Raw genomic sequence first — 18,142 nt, 5'->3', positions numbered from 1 at the left:
GGAAGAGCCTTGCAAAGGAGTAGGAGTCCAGCTCATTGCAGTAAGGGAATGGCTGAAGGATGTTTCCCAGGAGCAACTATGCTGAAGGTGCCAGTTCCAGTCCATGGCTCGCAGGATGCTGCAGCACTGCCATAGGAGAAGGGGTTTGGCATGGTGCTAGAGAAGGTCCTCGAGCCGCAAAGGCAGGTGTTTGCAGCTCCAGGGAATACCCTGACGTCAGCAGTGGAGTAGCAGGATGAGGAAGATGTCCACGCTTGGGCTACTTGTGGCAAGAGCCTCCATCCTTGCCCTTGCCTGCGTGAGAGTTGCCGAAGCGCAGACGCAGGAAGGCCTTTGGACAGGTGCAAGGTAAGAATGATGCATGGTCGGCAGTCGTGGTGCGAGCAGAAACATTTCTTGCAATCGCCTCTAGCTTTTAGAGTAGTTTCACTTTCCGGTTTGAATAGCGTGAGCCTGGAAAGCCGATAGTCTAAATGTTCAGATGTCTGCTACCCTATAGTAGACATGAACTCAAGTCTCTCATAGAAACATGAGGTTTTTTCCTTAAGCCAAGTGCTGGGAGGGGAATTTCTTCTGCAAATCTACTGTGCTTCTGCTGCTTGTTCCATTTTAGAAAGTTTCCTCCCTTGGCCCTGCCTTGATTGAATAGTCCTTTCTCTTCTAACTAGAAGCTCCAGGTTTTAATCTTACAAGTTGTCTTTGTTTTCTTTGTCCACAGACAGGAGTCCCTGCTCTCCCAGAGCCCTGTTGATCATCAGAACCTGCTTGTGGCTGAGAATGCAGATGGCCACGAAAGGCCTAGAAGTAAAAACTGGAGCAAGGTTGTATGCAAGAAGATTTTCCCAGAGAAAAGCATCCTAGGAGCAGCAAGTGTCCTGGAGGTGCCAGTTGCCAGTATATGACTCCTAGGATGCTGTGGCGCTGCCAAAGTTGAAGAGGCTCAGAGAGCTGCCAGACATGATCCTCCAGCTGGAAAGGCAGATGCTGGGAGCTCCAGGGAATTCCTTGACGTCAGCAGTGGAGGAGCAGGATGAGGAAGATGTCCCCGCTTGGGCTACTTGTGGCAAGAGTGTCCGAGGCTCCCAGTGCCTCCGTGAGAGCGGCAGGACTGGAGACGGAGGAAGGCCTTTGGACAGGTGCAAGGTAAGAATGATGCATGGTCCCCAGTTGTGGTGAGTACAGAAACATTTCTTCCAAGCATCTCTAGCTTTTGAAATAGTTTGACATTCCGGTTTGAATTGCGTGAGCCTGGAAAGCCAGTAGTCTAAATGTTCAGATGTCTGCTATCCAATAGTAGACATGAACTCAAGTCTCTCATAGAAACATCAGGCGTTTTCCTTAAGCCAAGTGCTGGGAGGGGAATTTCTTCTGCAATACTGCTGTGCTTCTGCTGCTTGTTCCATTTTAGAAAGTTTCCTCCCTTGGCTCTGCCTTGATTGAATAGTCCTTTCTCTTCTAACTAGAAGCTCCAGGTTTTCTTCTTACAAGTTGTCTTTGTTTTCTTTGTCCACAGACAGGAGTCCCTGCTCTCCCAGAGCCATGTCGATCATCAGAAGCTGCTTGTGGCTGCGGATGCAGATGGCCACAAAAGGCCTAGAAGTAAAATCTGCAGCAAGGTTGTGTGCAAGAAGATTTTCCCAGAGAAAAGCATCCTAGGAGCAGCAAGTGTCCTGGAGGTGCCAGTTGCCAGTATATGACTCCTAGGATGCTGTTGCGCTTCCAAAGTGTAAGAGGCTCAGAGAGCTGCCAGACACGATCCTCGAGCAGGAAAGGCAGATGTTGGGAGCTCCAGGGAATTCCCTGATGTCAGCAGTGGAGGAGCAGGATGAGGAAGATCTCGACGCTTGGGCTACTTGTGGCAAGAGTGTCCAAGGCTCCCAGTGCCTCCGTGGGAGCTGCAGGACTGGTGACGGAGGAAGGCCTTTGGGCAGGACTGGCTGCTCCCTCAGAGCCGTGGCTCTCAGCAGAACCGTCTCATTGCTGAGGATGCACCTATCCAGGAAGAGCCTTGCAAAGGTGTAGGAGTCCAGCTCATTGCAGTAAGGGAATGGCTGAAGGATGTTTCCCAGGAGCAACTATGCTGAAGGTGCCAGTTCCAGTCCATGGCTCGCAGGATGCTGCAGCACTGCCATAGGAGAAGGGGTTTGGCATGGTGCTAGAGAAGATCCTCGAGCAGCAAAGGCAAGTGTTTGCAGCTCCAGGGAATTCCTAGATGTCAGCAGTGGAAGATCAGGATGAGGAATATCTCCAGGCTTGGGCTACTTGTGGCAAGAGCCTCCATCCCTGCCCGAGCTTGGGTGAGAGTTGCCAGAGCACAGACGGAGGAAGGCCTTTGGACAGGTGCAAGGTAAGAATGATGCATGGTCGGCAGTCGTGGTGTGAGCAGAAACATTTCTTGCAATCGCCTCTAGCTTTTAGAGTAGTTTCACTTTCCGGTTTGAATAGTGTGAGCCTGGAAAGCCAATAGTCTAAATGTTCAGATGTCTGGTACCCAATAGTAGACATGAACTCAAGTCTCTCATAGAAACATCAGGCTTTTTCCTTAAGCCAAGTGCTGGGAGGGGAATTTCTTCTGCAAAACTGCTCTGCTTCTGCTGCTTGTTCCATTTTAGAAAGTTTCCTGCTTTGGCCCTGCCTTGATTGAATAGTCCTTTGTCTTCTAACTAGAAGCTCCAGGTTTTCTTCTTACAAGTTGTCTTTGTTTTCTTTGTCCACAGACAGGAGTCCCTGCTCTCCCAGAGCCCTGTTGATCATCAGAAGCTGCTTGTGGCTGAGGATGCAGATGGCCACGAAAGGCCTAGAAGTAAAATCGGCAGCAATGTCGTATGCAAGAAGATTTTCCCAGAGAAAAGCATCCTAGGAGCAGCAAGTGTCCTGGAGGTGCCAGTTGCCAGTATATGACTCCTAGGATGCTGTGGCGCTGCCAAAGGTGAAGAGGCTCAGAGAGCTGCCAGACATGATCCTCCAGCAGGAAAGGCAGATTTTAGGAGCTCCAGGGAATTCCCTGATGTCAGCAGTGGAGGAGCAGGATGAGGAAGATCTCGACGCTTGGGCTACTTGTGGCAAGAGTGTCCAAGGCTCCCAGTGCCTCCGTGGGAGCTGCAGGAGTGGAGTCAGAGGAAGGCCTTTGGACAGGACTCGCTGCTCCCTCAGAGCCATGGCTCTCAGCAGAACCGTCTCATTGCTGAGGATGCACCTGTCCAGGAAGAGCCTTGCAAAGGAGTAGGAGTCCAGCTCATTGCAGTAAGGGAATGGCTGAAGGATGTTTCCCAGGAGCAACTATGCTGAAGGTGCCAGTTCCAGTCCATGGCTCGCAGGATGCTGCAGCACTGCCATAGGAGAAGGGGTTTGGCATGGTGCTAGAGAAGGTCCTCGAGCCGCAAAGGCAGGTGTTTGCAGCTCCAGGGAATTCCTAGATGTCAGCAGTGGAAGATCAGGATGAGGAATATCTCCAGGCTTGGGCTACTTGTGGCAAGAGCCTCCATCCCTGCCCGAGCTTGGGTGAGAGTTGCCAGAGCGCAGACGGAGGAAGGCCTTTGGACAGGTGCAAGGTAAGAATCCTGCATGGTCGGCAGTTGTGGTGTAAACAGAAACATTTCTTGCAATCATCCCTACTGTTAGAGTAGTTTCACTTTCCGGTTTGAATAGCGTGAGCCTGGAAAGCCAATAGTCTAAATGTTCAGATGTCTGGTACCCAATAGTAGACATGAACTCAAGTCTCTCATAGAAACATCAGGCTTTTTCCTTAAGCCAAGTGCTGGGAGGGGAATTTCTTCTGCAAAACTGCTCTGCTTCTGCTGCTTGTTCCATTTTAGAAAGTTTCCTGCTTTGGCCCTGCCTTGACTGAATAGTCCTTTGTCTTCTATCTAGAAGCTCCAGGTTTTCTTCTTACAAGTTGTCTTTGTTTTCTTTGTCCACAGACAGGAGTCCCTGCTCTCCCAGAGCCCTGTTGATCATCAGAACCTGCTTGTGGCTGAGGATGCAGATGGCCACGAAAGGCCTAGAAGTAAAATCGGCAGCAAGGTCGTGTGCAAGAAGATTTTCCCAGAGAAAAGCATCCTAGGAGCAGCAAGTGTCCTGGAGGTGCCAGTTGCCAGTATATGACTCCTAGGATGCTGTGGTGTAGCCAAAGGCGAAGAGGGTCAGAGAGCTGAAAGACACAATCCTCGAGGAGGAAAGGCAGATGTTGGGAGCTCCAGGGAATTCCCTGATGTCAGCAGTGGAGGAGCAGGATGAGGAAGATGTCCACGCTTGGGCTACTTGTGGCAAGAGTGTCCAAGGCTCCCAGTGCCTCTGTGGGAGCTGCAGGACTGGTGACGGAGGACAACCATTGGGCAGGACTGGCTGCTCCCTCAGAGCCATGGCTCTCAGCAGAACCGTCTCATTGCTGAGGATGCACCTGTCCAGGAAGAGCATTGCAGAGGAGTAGGAGTCCAGCTCATTGCAGTAAGGGAATGGCTGAGGGATGTTTCCCATGAGCAACTTTGCTGGAGGTGCCAGTTCCAGTCCGTGGCTCGCAGGATGCTGCAGCACTGCCATAGGAGAAGGAGTTTGGCATGGTGCTAGAGAAGATCCTCGAGCAGCAAAGGCAGGTGTTTGCAGCTCCAGGGAATACCCTGACGTCAGCAGTGGAGTAGCAGGATGAGGAAGATGTCCACGCTTGGGCTACTTGTGGCAAGAGCCTCCATCCCTGCCCTTGCCTGGGTGAGAGTTGCCGGAGCGCAGATGGAGGAAGGCCTTTGGACAGGTGCAAGGTAAGAATGATGGATGGTCGGCAGTCGTGGTGTAAACAGAAACATTTCTTGCAATCATCCTTACTGTTAGAGTAGTTTCACTTTCCGGTTTGAATAGCGTGAGCCTGGAAAGCCAATAGTCTAAATGTTCAGATGTCTGGTACCCAGTAGTAGACATGAACTCAAGTCTCTCATAGAAACATGAGGTTTTTTCCTTAAGCCAAGTGCTGGGAAGGGAATTTCTTCTGCAAAACTACTGTGCTTCTGCTGCTTGTTCCATTTTAGAAAGTTTCCTCCCTTGGCCCTTCCTTGATTGAATAGTCCTTTGTCTTCTATCTAGAAGCTCCAGGTTTTCTTCTTACAAGTTGTCTTTGTTTTCTTTGTCCACAGACAGGAGACCCTGCTCTCCCAGAGCCATGTCGATCATCAGAAGCTGCTTGTGGCTGCGGATGCAGATGGCCACGAAAGGCCTAGAAGTAAAAACTGGAGCAATGTCGTGTCCAAGAAGATTTTCCCAGAGAAAAGCATCCTAGGAGCAGCAAGTGTCCTGTAGCTGCCAGTTTCCAGTATATGACTCTCAGGATGCTGTGGCGCTGCCAAAGGCGAAGAGGCTCAGAGAGCTGCCAGACACGATCCTCGAGCAGGAAAGGCAGATTTTAGGAGCTCCAGGGAATTCCCTGATGTCAGCAGTGGAGGAGCAGGATGAGGAAGATCTCGACGCTTGGGCTACTTGTGGCAAGAGTGTCCAAGGCTCCCAGTGCCTCCGTGGGAGCTGCAGGAGTGGAGTCAGAGGAAGGCCTTTGGACAGGACTGGCTGCTCCCTCAGAGCCATGGCTCTCAGCAGAACCGTCTCATTGCTGAGGATGCACCTGTCCAGGAAGAGCCTTGCAAAGGAGTAGGAGTCCAGCTCATTGCAGTATGGGAATGGCTGAAGGATGTTTCCCAGGAGCAACTATGCTGAAGGTGCCAGTTCCAGTCCATGGCTCGCAGGATGCTGCAGCACTGCCATAGGAGAAGGGGTTTGGCATGGTGCTAGAGAAGGTCCTCGAGCCGCAAAGGCAGGTGTTTGCAGCTCCAGGGAATACCCTGACGTCAGCAGTGGAGTAGCAGGATGAGGAAGATGTCCACGCTTGGGCTACTTGTGGCAAGAGCCTCCATCCTTGCCCTTGCCTGGGTGAGAGTTGCCGGAGCGCAGACGCAGGAAGGCCTTTGGACAGGTGCAAGGTAAGAATGATGCATGGTCGGCAGTCGTGGTGTAAACAGAAACATTTCTTGCAATCATCCCTACTGTTAGAGTAGTTTCACTTTCCGGTTTGAATAGCGTGAGCATGGAAAGCCAATAGTCTAAATGTTCAGATGTCTGGTACCCAGTAGTAGACATGAACTCAAGTCTCTCATAGAAACATCAGGCTTTTTCCTTAAGCCAAGTGCTGGGAGGGGAATTTCTTCTGCAAAACTACTGTGCTTCTGCTGCTTGTTCCATTTTAGAAAGTTTCCTCCCTTGGCCCTGCCTTGATTGAATAGTCCTTTCTCTTCTAACTAGAAGCTCCAGGTTTTCTTCTTACAAGTTGTCTTTGTTTTCTTTGTCCACAGACAGGGGTCCCTGTTTTCCCAGAGCCATGTCGATCATCAGAAGCTGCTTGTGGCTGCGGATGCAGATGGCCACGAAAGGCCTAGAAGTAAAAACTGGAGCAATGTCGTGTCCAAGAAGATTTTCCCAGAGAAAAGCATCCTAGGAGCAGAGAGTGTCCTGTAGCTGCCAGTTTCCAGTATATGACTCTCAGGATGCTGTGGCGCTGCCAAAGGCGAAGAGGCTCAGAGAGCTGCCAGACACGATCCTCGAGCAGGAAAGGCAGATTTTAGGAGCTCCAGGGAATTCCCTGACGTCAGCAGTGGAGGAGCAGGATGAGGAAGATGTCCACGCTTGGGCTACTTGTGGCAAGAGTGTCCAAGGCTCCCAGTGCCTCCGTGGGAGCTGCAGGAGTGGAGTCAGAGGAAGGCCTTTTGACAGGACTGGCTGCTCCCTCAGAGCCATGGCTCTCAGCAGAACCGTCTCATTGCTGAGGATGCACCTGTCCAGGAAGAGCCTTGCAAAGGAGTAGGAGTCCAGCTCATTGCAGTAAGGGAATGGCTGAATGATGTTTCCCAGGAGCAACTATGCTGAAGGTGCCAGTTCCAGTCCATGGCTCGCAGGATGCTGCAGCACTGCCATAGGAGAAGGGGTTTGGCATGGTGCTAGAGAAGATCCTCGAGCAGCAAAGGCAGGTGTTTGCAGCTCCAGGGAATACCCTGACGTCAGCAGTGGAGTAGCAGGATGAGGAAGATGTCCACGCTTGGGCTACTTGTGGCAAGCGTGTCCAAGGCTCCCAGTGCCTCCGTGGGAGCTGCAGGAGTGGAGACGGAGGAAGGCCTTTTGGCAGGACTGGCTGCTCCCTCAGAGCCGCGGCTCTCAGCAGAACCGTCTCGTTGCTGAGGATGCACCTGTCCAGGAAGAGCATTGCAGAGGAGTAGGAGTCCAGCTCATTGCAGTAAGGGAATGGCTGAGGGATGTTTCCCAGGAGCAACTTTGCTGGAGGTGCCAGTTCCAGTCCGTGAGTCGCAGGATGCTGCAGCGCTGCCATAGGAGAAGGCATTTGGCATGGTGCTAGAGAAGATCCTTGAGCAGCAAAGGCAAGTGTTTGCAGCTCCAGGGAATTCCTAGATGTCAGCAGTGGAAGATCAGGATGCGGAGGATGTCCGCGCTTGGGCTACTTGTGGCAAGAGCCTCCATCCCTGCCCGAGCTTGGGTGAGAGTTGCCAGAGCGCAGATGGAGGAAGGCCTTTGGACAGGTGCAAGGTAAGAATGATGGATGGTCGGCATTCGTGGTGTAAACAGAAACATTTCTTGCAATCATCCCTTCTGTTAGAATAGTTTCACTTTCCGGTTTGAATAGCGTGAGCCTGGAGCGCCAATACTCTAAATGTTCAGACGTCTGCTCCCCAATAGTAGACATGAACTCAAGTCTCTCATAGCAACATCAGGCTTTTTCCTTAAGCCAAGTGCTGGGAGGGGAATTTCTTCTGCAAAACTGCTCTGCTTCTTCTGCTTGTTCCATTTTAGAAAGTTTCCCCCCTTGGCCCTGCCTTGATTGAATAGTCCTTTTTTTTCTAACTAGAAGCTCCAGGTTCCCTTCTTACAAGTTGTCTTTGTTTTCTTTGTCCACAGACAGGAGTCCCTGCTCCCCCAGAGCCATGTCGATCATCAGAAGCTGCTTGTGGCTGCGGATGCAGATGGCTACGAAAGGCCTAGGAGTAAAAACTGCAGCAATGTCGTGTGCAAGAAGATTTTCCCAGGGAAAAGCATCCTAGGAGCAGCAAGTGTCCTGGAGGTGCCAGTTGCCAGTATATGACTCCTAGGATGCTGTGGTGCAGCCAAAGGCGAAGAGGGTCAGAGAGCTGAAAGACACAATCCTCGAGGAGGAAAGGCAGATGTTGGGAGCTCCAGGGAATTCCCTGACGTCAGCAGTGGAGGAGCAGGATGAGGAAGATGTCCACGCTTGGGCTACTTGTGGCAAGAGTGTCCAAGGCTCCCAGTGCCTCCGTGGGAGCTGCAGGACTGGTGACGGAGGACAACCATTGGGCAGGACTGGCTGCTCCCTCAGAGCCATGGCTCTCAGCAGAACCGTCTCATTGCTGAGGATGCACCTGTCCAGGAAGAGTATTGCAGAGGAGTAGGAGTCCAGCTCATTGCAGTAAGGGAATGGCTGAGGGATGTTTCCCAGGAGCAACTTTGCTGGAGGTGCCAGTTCCAGTCCGTGGCTCGCAGGATGCTGCAGCTCTGCCATAGGAGAAGGGGTTTTGCATGGTGCTAGAGAAGATCCTCAAGCAGCAAAGGCAGGTGTTTGCAGCTCCAGGGAATACCCTGACGTCAGCAGTGGAGTAGCAGGATGAGGAAGATGTCCACGCTTGGGCTACTTGTGGCAAGAGCCTCCATCCCTGCCCTTGCCTGGGTGAGAGTTGCCGGAGCGCAGATGGAGGAAGGCCTTTGGATAGGTGCAAGGTAAGAATGATGCATGGTCGGCAGTCGTGGTGTAAACAGAAACATTTCTTGCAATCATCCTTACTGTTAGAGTAGTTTCACTTTCCAGTTTGAATAGCGTGAGCCTGGAAAGCCAATAGTCTAAATGTTCAGATGTCTGGTACCCAGTAGTAGACATGAACTCAAGTCTCTCATAGAAACATGAGGTTTTTTCCTTAAGCCAAGTGCTGGGAAGGGAATTTCTTCTGCAAAACTACTGTGCTTCTGCTGCTTGTTCCATTTTAGAAAGTCTCCTCCCTTGGCCCTTCCTTGATTGAATAGTCCTTTGTCTTCTATCTAGAAGCTCCAGGTTTTCTTCTTACAAGTTGTCTTTGTTTTCTTTGTCCACAGACAGGAGTCCCTGCCCTCCCAGAGCCATGTCGATCATCAGAAGCTGCTTGTGCCTGCGGATGCAGATGGCCACGAAAGGCCTAGAATTAAAAACTGGAGCAATGTCGTGTCCAAGAAGATTTTCCCAGAGAAAAGCATCCTAGGAGCGGCAAGTGTCATGTAGCTGCCAGTTTCCAGTATATGACTCTCAGGATGCTGTGGCGCTGCCAAAGGCGAAGAGGCTCAGCGAGCTGCCAGACACGATCCTCGAGCAGGAAAGGCAGATTTTAGGAGCACCAGGGAATTCCCTGATGTCAGCAGTGGAGGAGCAGGATAAGGAAGATCTCGACGCTTGGGCTACTTGTGGCAAGAGTGTCCAAGGCTCCCAGTGCCTCCGTGGGAGCTGCAGGAGTGGAGTCAGAGGAAGGCCTTTGGACAGGACTCGCTGCTCCCTCAGAGCCATGGCTCTCAGCAGAACCGTCTCATTGCTGAGGATGCACCTGTCCAGGAAGAGCCTTGCAAAGGAGTAGGAGTCCAGCTCATTGCAGTAAGGGAATGGCTGAAGGATGTTTCCCAGGAGCAACTATGCTGAAGGTGCCAGTTCCAGTCCATGGCTCGCAGGATGCTGCAGCACTGCCATAGGAGAAGGGGTTTGGCATGGTGCTAGAGAAGGTCCTCGAGCCGCAAAGGCAGGTGTTTGCAGCTCCAGGGAATACCCTGACGTCAGCAGTGGAGTAGCAGGATGAGGAAGATGTCCACGCTTGGGCTACTTGTGGCAAGAGCCTCCATCCTTGCCCTTGCCTGCGTGAGAGTTGCCGAAGCGCAGACGCAGGAAGGCCTTTGGACAGGTGCAAGGTAAGAATGATGCATGGTCGGCAGTCGTGGTGCGAGCAGAAACATTTCTTGCAATCGCCTCTAGCTTTTAGAGTAGTTTCACTTTCCGGTTTGAATAGCGTGAGCCTGGAAAGCCGATAGTCTAAATGTTCAGATGTCTGGTACCCAGTAGTAGACATGAACTCAAGTCTCTCATAGAAACATGAGGTTTTTTCCTTAAGCCAAGTGCTGGGAGGGGAATTTCTTCTGCAAATCTACTGTGCTTCTGCTGCTTGTTCCATTTTAGAAAGTTTCCTCCCTTGGCCCTGCCTTGATTGAATAGTCCTTTCTCTTCTAACTAGAAGCTCCAGGTTTTAATCTTACAAGTTGTCTTTGTTTTCTTTGTCCACAGACAGGAGTCCCTGCTCTCCCAGAGCCCTGTTGATCATCAGAACCTGCTTGTGGCTGAGAATGCAGATGGCCACAAAAGGCCTAGAAGTAAAAACTGGAGCAAGGTTGTATGCAAGAAGATTTTCCCAGAGAAAAGCATCCTAGGAGCAGCAAGTGTCCTGGAGGTGCCAGTTGCCAGTATATGACTCCTAGGATGCTGTGGCGCTGCCAAAGTTGAAGAGGCTCAGAGAGCTGCCAGACATGATCCTCCAGCTGGAAAGGCAGATGCTGGGAGCTCCAGGGAATTCCTTGACGTCAGCAGTGGAGGAGCAGGATGAGGAAGATGTCCCCGCTTGGGCTACTTGTGGCAAGAGTGTCCGAGGCTCCCAGTGCCTCCGTGAGAGCGGCAGGACTGGAGACGGAGGAAGGCCTTTGGACAGGTGCAAGGTAAGAATGATGCATGGTCCCCAGTTGTGGTGAGTACAGAAACATTTCTTCCAAGCATCTCTAGCTTTTGAAATAGTTTGACATTCCGGTTTGAATTGCGTGAGCCTGGAAAGCCAGTAGTCTAAATGTTCAGATGTCTGCTATCCAATAGTAGACATGAACTCAAGTCTCTCATAGAAACATCAGGCGTTTTCCTTAAGCCAAGTGCTGGGAGGGGAATTTCTTCTGCAATACTGCTGTGCTTCTGCTGCTTGTTCCATTTTAGAAAGTTTCCTCCCTTGGCTCTGCCTTGATTGAATAGTCCTTTCTCTTCTAACTAGAAGCTCCAGGTTTTCTTCTTACAAGTTGTCTTTGTTTTCTTTGTCCACAGACAGGAGTCCCTGCTCTCCCAGAGCCATGTCGATCATCAGAAGCTGCTTGTGGCTGCGGATGCAGATGGCCACAAAAGGCCTAGAAGTAAAATCTGCAGCAAGGTTGTGTGCAAGAAGATTTTCCCAGAGAAAAGCATCCTAGGAGCAGCAAGTGTCCTGGAGGTGCCAGTTGCCAGTATATGACTCCTAGGATGCTGTTGCGCTTCCAAAGTGTAAGAGGCTCAGAGAGCTGCCAGACACGATCCTCGAGCAGGAAAGGCAGATGTTGGGAGCTCCAGGGAATTCCCTGATGTCAGCAGTGGAGGAGCAGGATGAGGAAGATCTCGACGCTTGGGCTACTTGTGGCAAGAGTGTCCAAGGCTCCCAGTGCCTCCGTGGGAGCTGCAGGACTGGTGACGGAGGAAGGCCTTTGGGCAGGACTCGCTGCTCCCTCAGAGCCGTGGCTCTCAGCAGAACCGTCTCATTGCTGAGGATGCACCTATCCAGGAAGAGCCTTGCAAAGGAGTAGGAGTCCAGCTCATTGCAGTAAGGGAATGGCTGAAGGATGTTTCCCAGGAGCAACTATGCTGAAGGTGCCAGTTCCAGTCCATGGCTCGCAGGATGCTGCAGCACTGCCATAGGAGAAGGCATTTGGCATGGTGCTAGAGAAGATCCTCGAGCAGCAAAGGCAAGTGTTTGCAGCTCCAGGGAATTCCTAGATGTCAGCAGTGGAAGATCAGGATGAGGAATATCTCCAGGCTTGGGCTACTTGTGGCAAGAGCCTCCATCCCTGCCCGAGCTTGGGTGAGAGTTGCCAGAGCGCAGACGGAGGAAGGCCTTTGGACAGGTGCAAGGTAAGAATGATGCATGGTCGGCAGTCGTGGTGTGAGCAGAAACATTTCTTGCAATCGCCTCTAGCTTTTAGAGTAGTTTCACTTTCCGGTTTGAATAGTGTGAGCCTGGAAAGCCAATAGTCTAAATGTTCAGATGTCTGGTACCCAATAGTAGACATGAACTCAAGTCTCTCATAGCAACATCAGGCTTTTTCCTTAAGCCAAGTGCTGGGAGGGGAATTTCTTCTGCAAAACTGCTCTGCTTCTGCTGCTTGTTCCATTTTAGAAAGTTTCCTGCTTTGGCCCTGCCTTGATTGAATAGTCCTTTGTCTTCTAACTAGAAGCTCCAGGTTTTCTTCTTACAAGTTGTCTTTGTTTTCTTTGTCCACAGACAGGAGTCCCTGCTCTCCCAGAGCCCTGTTGATCATCAGAACCTGCTTGTGGCTGAGGATGCAGATGGCCACGAAAGGCCTAGAAGTAAAATCAGCAGCAATGTCGTGTGCAAGAAGATTTTCCCAGAGAAAAGCATCCTAGGAGCAGCAAGTGTCCTGTAGCTGCCAGTTTCCAGTATATGACTCTCAGGATGCTGTGGCGCTGCCAAAGGCGAAGAGGCTCAGAGAGCTGCCAGACACGATCCTCGAGCAGGAAAGGCAGATTTTAGGAGCTCCAGGGAATTCCCTGATGTCAGCAGTGGAGGAGCAGGATGAGGAAGATCTCGACGCTTGGGCTACTTGTGGCAAGAGTGTCCAAGGCTCCCAGTGCCTCCGTGGGAGCTGCAGGAGTGGAGTCAGAGGAAGGCCTTTGGACAGGACTGGCTGCTCCCTCAGAGCCATGGCTCTCAGCAGAACCGTCTCATTGCTGAGGATGCACCTGTCCAGGAAGAGCCTTGCAAAGGAGTAGGAGTCCAGCTCATTGCAGTAAGGGAATGGCTGAAGGATGTTTCCCAGGAGCAACTATGCTGAAGGTGCCAGTTCCAGTCCATGGCTCGCAGGATGCTGCAGCACTGCCATAGGAGAAGGGGTTTGGCATGGTGCTAGAGAAGGTCCTCGAGCCGCAAAGGCAGGTGTTTGCAGCTCCAGGGAATTCCTAGATGTCAGCAGTGGAAGATCAGGATGAGGAATATCTCCAGGCTTGGGCTACTTGTGGCAAGAGCCTCCATCCCTGCCCGAGCTTGGGTGAGAGTTGCCAGAGCGCAGACGGAGGAAGGCCTTTGGACAGGTGCAAGGTAAGAATCCTGCATGGTCGGCAGTTGTGGTGTAAACAGAAACATTTCTTGCAATCATCCCTACTGTTAGAGTAGTTTCACTTTCCGGTTTGAATAGCGTGAGCCTGGAAAGCCAATAGTCTAAATGTTCAGATGTCTGGTACCCAATAGTAGACATGAACTCAAGTCTCTCATAGAAACATCAGGCTTTTTCCTTAAGCCAAGTGCTGGGAGGGGAATTTCTTCTGCAAAACTGCTCTGCTTCTGCTGCTTGTTCCATTTTAGAAAGTTTCCTGCTTTGGCCCTGCCTTGATTGAATAGTCCTTTGTCTTCTATCTAGAAGCTCCAGGTTTTCTTCTTACAAGTTGTCTTTGTTTTCTTTGTCCACAGACAGGAGTCCCTGCTCTCCCAGAGCCCTGTTGATCATCAGAACCTGCTTGTGGCTGAGGATGCAGATGGCCACAAAAGGCCTAGAAGTAAAATCGGCAGCAAGGTCGTGTGCAAGAAGATTTTCCCAGAGAAAAGCATCCTAGGAGCAGCAAGTGTCCTGGAGGTGCCAGTTGCCAGTATATGACTCCTAGGATGCTGTGGCGCTGCCAAAGGTGAAGAGGCTCAGAGAGCTGCCAGACATGATCCTCCAGCTGGGAAGGCAGATGTTTGGAGCTCCAGGGAATTCCCTGACGTCAGCAGTGGAGGAGCAGGATGAGGAAGATGTCCACGCTTGGGCTACTTGTGGCAAGAGTGTCCAAGGCTCCCAGTGCCTCCGTGAGAGCGGCAGGACTGGAGACGGAGGAAGGCCTTTGGACAGGTGCAAGGTAAGAATGATGCATGGTCCCCAGTTGTGGTGAATACAGAAACATTTCTTCGAAGCATCTCTAGCTTTTGAAATAGTTTGACATTCCGGTTTGAATTGCGTGAGCCTGGAAAGCCAGTAGTCTAAATGTTCAGATGTCTGCTATCCAATAGTAGACATGAACTCAAGTCTCTCATAGAAACATCATGCTTTTTCCTTAAGCCAAGTGCGGGGAGGGGAATTTCTTCTGCAAAACTACTGTGCTTCTGCTGCTTGTTCCATTTTAGAAAGTTTCCTCCCTTGGCCCTGCCTTGATTGAATAGTCCTTTCTCTTCTAACTAGAAGCTCCAGGTTTTAATCTTACAAGTTGTCTTTGTTTTCTTTGTCCACAGACAGGAGTCCCTGCTCTCCCAGAGCCATGTCGATCATCAGAAGCTTCTTGTGGCTGAGAATGCAGATGGCCACGAAAGGCCTAGGAGTAAAAACTGGAGCAAGGACGTGTGCAAGAAGTTTTTCCCAGAGGAAAGCATCCTAGGAGCAGCAAGTGTCCTGGAGGTGCCAGTTGCCAGTATATGACTCCTAGGATGCTCTGGCGCTGCCAAAGGCAAAGAGGCTCAGAGATCTGCCAGACACAATCCTCCAGCAGGAAAGGCAGATGTTGGGAGCACCAGGGAATTCCCTGACGTCAGCAGTGGAGGAGCAGGATGAGGAAGATGTCCACGCTTGGGCTACTTGTGGCAAGAGTGTCCAAGGCTCCCAGTGCCTCCGTGGGAGCTGCAGGACTGGTGACAGAGGACAACCATTGGGCAGGACTGGCTGCTTCCTCAGAGCTGTGGCTCTCAGCAGAACTGTCTCATTGCTGAGGATGCACCTGTCCAGGAAGAGCATTGCAGAGGAGTAGGAGTCCAGCTCATTGCAGTAAGGGAATGGCTGAGGGATGTTTCCCAGGAGCAACTTTGCTGGAGGTGCCAGTTCCAGTCCGTGGCTCGCAGGATGCTGCAGCACTGCCATAGGAGAAGGGGTTTTGCATGGTGCTAGAGAAGATCCTCGAGCAGCAAAGGCAGGTGTTTGCAGCTCCAGGGAATACCCTGACGTCAGCAGTGGAGTAGCAGGATGAGGAAGATGTCCACGCTTGGGCTACTTGTGGCAAGAGCCTCCATCCCTGCCCTTGCCTGAGTGAGAGTTGCTGGAACGCAGATGGAGGAAGGCCTTTGGACAGGTGCAAGGTAAGAATGATGCATGGTCGGCAGTCGTGGTGTAAACAGAAACATTTCTTGCAATCATCCCTACTGTTAGAGTAGTTTCACTTTCCGGTTTGAATAGCGTGAGCCTGGAAAGCCAATAGTCTAAATGTTCAGATGTCTGGTACCCAATAGTAGACATGAACTCAAGTCTCTCATAGAAACATCAGGCTTTTTCCTTAAGCCAAGTGCTGGGAGGGGAATTTCTTCTGCAAAACTACTGTGCTTCTGCTGCTTGTTCCATTTTAGAAAGTTTCCTCCCTTGGCCCTGCCTTGATTGAATAGTCCTTTGTCTTCTATCTAGAAGCTCCAGGTTTTCTTCTTACAAGTTGTCTTTGTTTTCTTTGTCCACAGACAGGAGTCCCTGTTTTCCCAGAGCCATGTCGATCATCAGAAGCTGCTTGTGGCTGCGGATGCAGATGGCCACGAAATGCCTAGAAGTAAAAACTGGAGCAATGTCGTGTCCAAGAAGATTTTCCCAGAGAAAAGCATCCTAGGAGCAGCAAGTGTCCTGTAGCTGCCAGTTTCCAGTATATGACTCTCAGGATGCTGTGGTGCTGCCAAAGGCGAAGAGGCTCAGAGAGCTGCCAGACACGATCCTCGAGCAGGAAAGGCAGATTTTAGGAGCTCCAGGGAATTCCCTGATGTCAGCAGTGGAGGAGCAGGATGAGGAAGATCTCGACGCTTGGGCTACTTGTGGCAAGAGTGTCCAAGGCTCCCAGTGCCTCCGTGGGAGCTGCAGGAGTGGAGTCAGAGGAAGGCCTTTGGACAGGACTGGCTGCTCCCTCAGAGCCATGGCTCTCAGCAGAACCGTCTCATTGCTGAGGATGCACCTGTCCAGGAAGAGCCTTGCAAAGGAGTAGGAGTCCAGCTCATTGCAGTAAGGGAATGGCTGAAGGATGTTTCCCAGGAGCAACTATGCTGAAGGTGCCAGTTCCAGTCCATGGCTCGCAGGATGCTGCAGCACTGCCATAGGAGAAGGGGTTTGGCATGGTGCTAGAGAAGGTCCTCGAGCCGCAAAGGCAGGTGTTTGCAGCTCCAGGGAATTCCTAGATGTCAGCAGTGGAAGATCAGGATGAGGAATATCTCCAGGCTTGGGCTACTTGTGGCAAGAGCCTCCATCCCTGCCTGAGCTTGGGTGAGAGTTGCCAGAGCGCAGACGGAGGAAGGCCTTTGGACAGGTGCAAGGTAAGAATCCTGCATGGTCGGCAGTTGTGGTGTAAACAGAAACATTTCTTGCAATCATCCCTACTGTTAGAGTAGTTTCACTTTCCGGTTTGAATAGCGTGAGCCTGGAAAGCCAATAGTCTAAATGTTCAGATGTCTGGTACCCAATAGTAGACATGAACTCAAGTCTCTCATAGAAACATCAGGCTTTTTCCTTAAGCCAAGTGCTGGGAGGGGAATTTCTTCTGCAAAACTGCTCTGCTTCTGCTGCTTGTTCCATTTTAGAAAGTTTCCTGCTTTGGCCCTGCCTTGATTGAATAGTCCTTTGTCTTCTATCTAGAAGCTCCAGGTTTTCTTCTTACAAGTTGTCTTTGTTTTCTTTGTCCACAGACAGGAGTCCCTGCTCTCCCAGAGCCCTGTTGATCATCAGAACCTGCTTGTGGCTGAGGATGCAGATGGCCACGAAAGGCCTAGAAGTAAAATCGGCAGCAAGGTTGTGTGCAAGAAGATTTTCCCAGAGAAAAGCATCCTAGGAGCAGCAAGTGTCCTGTAGCTGCCAGTTTCCAGTATATGACTCTCAGGATGCTGTGGCGCTGCCAAAGGCGAAGAGGCTCAGAGAGCTGCCAGACACGATCCTCGAGCAGGAAAGGCAGATTTTAGGAGCTCCAGGGAATTCCCTGACGTCAGCAGTGGAGGAGCAGGATGAGGAAGATGTCCACGCTTGGGCTACTTGTGGCAAGAGTGTCCAAGGCTCCCAGTGCCTCCGTGAGAGCGGCAGGACTGGAGACGGAGGAAGGCCTTTGGACAGGTGCAAGGTAAGAATGATGCATGGTCCCCAGTTGTGGTGAATACAGAAACATTTCTTCGAAGCATCTCTAGCTTTTGAAATAGTTTGACATTCCGGTTTGAATTGCGTGAGCCTGGAAAGCCAGTAGTCTAAATGTTCAGATGTCTGCTATCCAATAGTAGACATGAACTCAAGTCTCTCATAGAAACATCATGCTTTTTCCTTAAGCCAAGTGCGGGGAGGGGAATTTCTTCTGCAAAACTACTGTGCTTCTGCTGCTTGTTCCATTTTAGAAAGTTTCCTCCCTTGGCCCTGCCTTGATTGAATAGTCCTTTCTCTTCTAACTAGAAGCTCCAGGTTTTAATCTTACAAGTTGTCTTTGTTTTCTTTGTCCACAGACAGGAGTCCCTGCTCTCCCAGAGCCATGTCGATCATCAGAAGCTTCTTGTGGCTGAGAATGCAGATGGCCACGAAAGGCCTAGGAGTAAAAACTGGAGCAAGGACGTGTGCAAGAAGTTTTTCCCAGAGGAAAGCATCCTAGGAGCAGCAAGTGTCCTGGAGGTGCCAGTTGCCAGTATATGACTCCTAGGATGCTCTGGCGCTGCCAAAGGCAAAGAGGCTCAGAGATCTGCCAGACACAATCCTCCAGCAGGAAAGGCAGATGTTGGGAGCACCAGGGAATTCCCTGACGTCAGCAGTGGAGGAGCAGGATGAGGAAGATGTCCACGCTTGGGCTACTTGTGGCAAGAGTGTCCAAGGCTCCCAGTGCCTCCGTGGGAGCTGCAGGACTGGTGACAGAGGACAACCATTGGGCAGGACTGGCTGCTTCCTCAGAGCTGTGGCTCTCAGCAGAACTGTCTCATTGCTGAGGATGCACCTGTCCAGGAAGAGCATTGCAGAGGAGTAGGAGTCCAGCTCATTGCAGTAAGGGAATGGCTGAGGGATGTTTCCCAGGAGCAACTTTGCTGGAGGTGCCAGTTCCAGTCCGTGGCTCGCA

The sequence above is a fragment of the Aphelocoma coerulescens genome, unplaced genomic scaffold (genome assembly GCF_041296385.1).
Source record: "Aphelocoma coerulescens isolate FSJ_1873_10779 unplaced genomic scaffold, UR_Acoe_1.0 HiC_scaffold_57, whole genome shotgun sequence".
Lineage (NCBI taxonomy): Eukaryota > Metazoa > Chordata > Aves > Passeriformes > Corvidae > Aphelocoma > Aphelocoma coerulescens.
The sequence above is the reverse complement of the archived record's forward strand: the minus strand, read 5'-3'. Positions refer to the sequence as shown.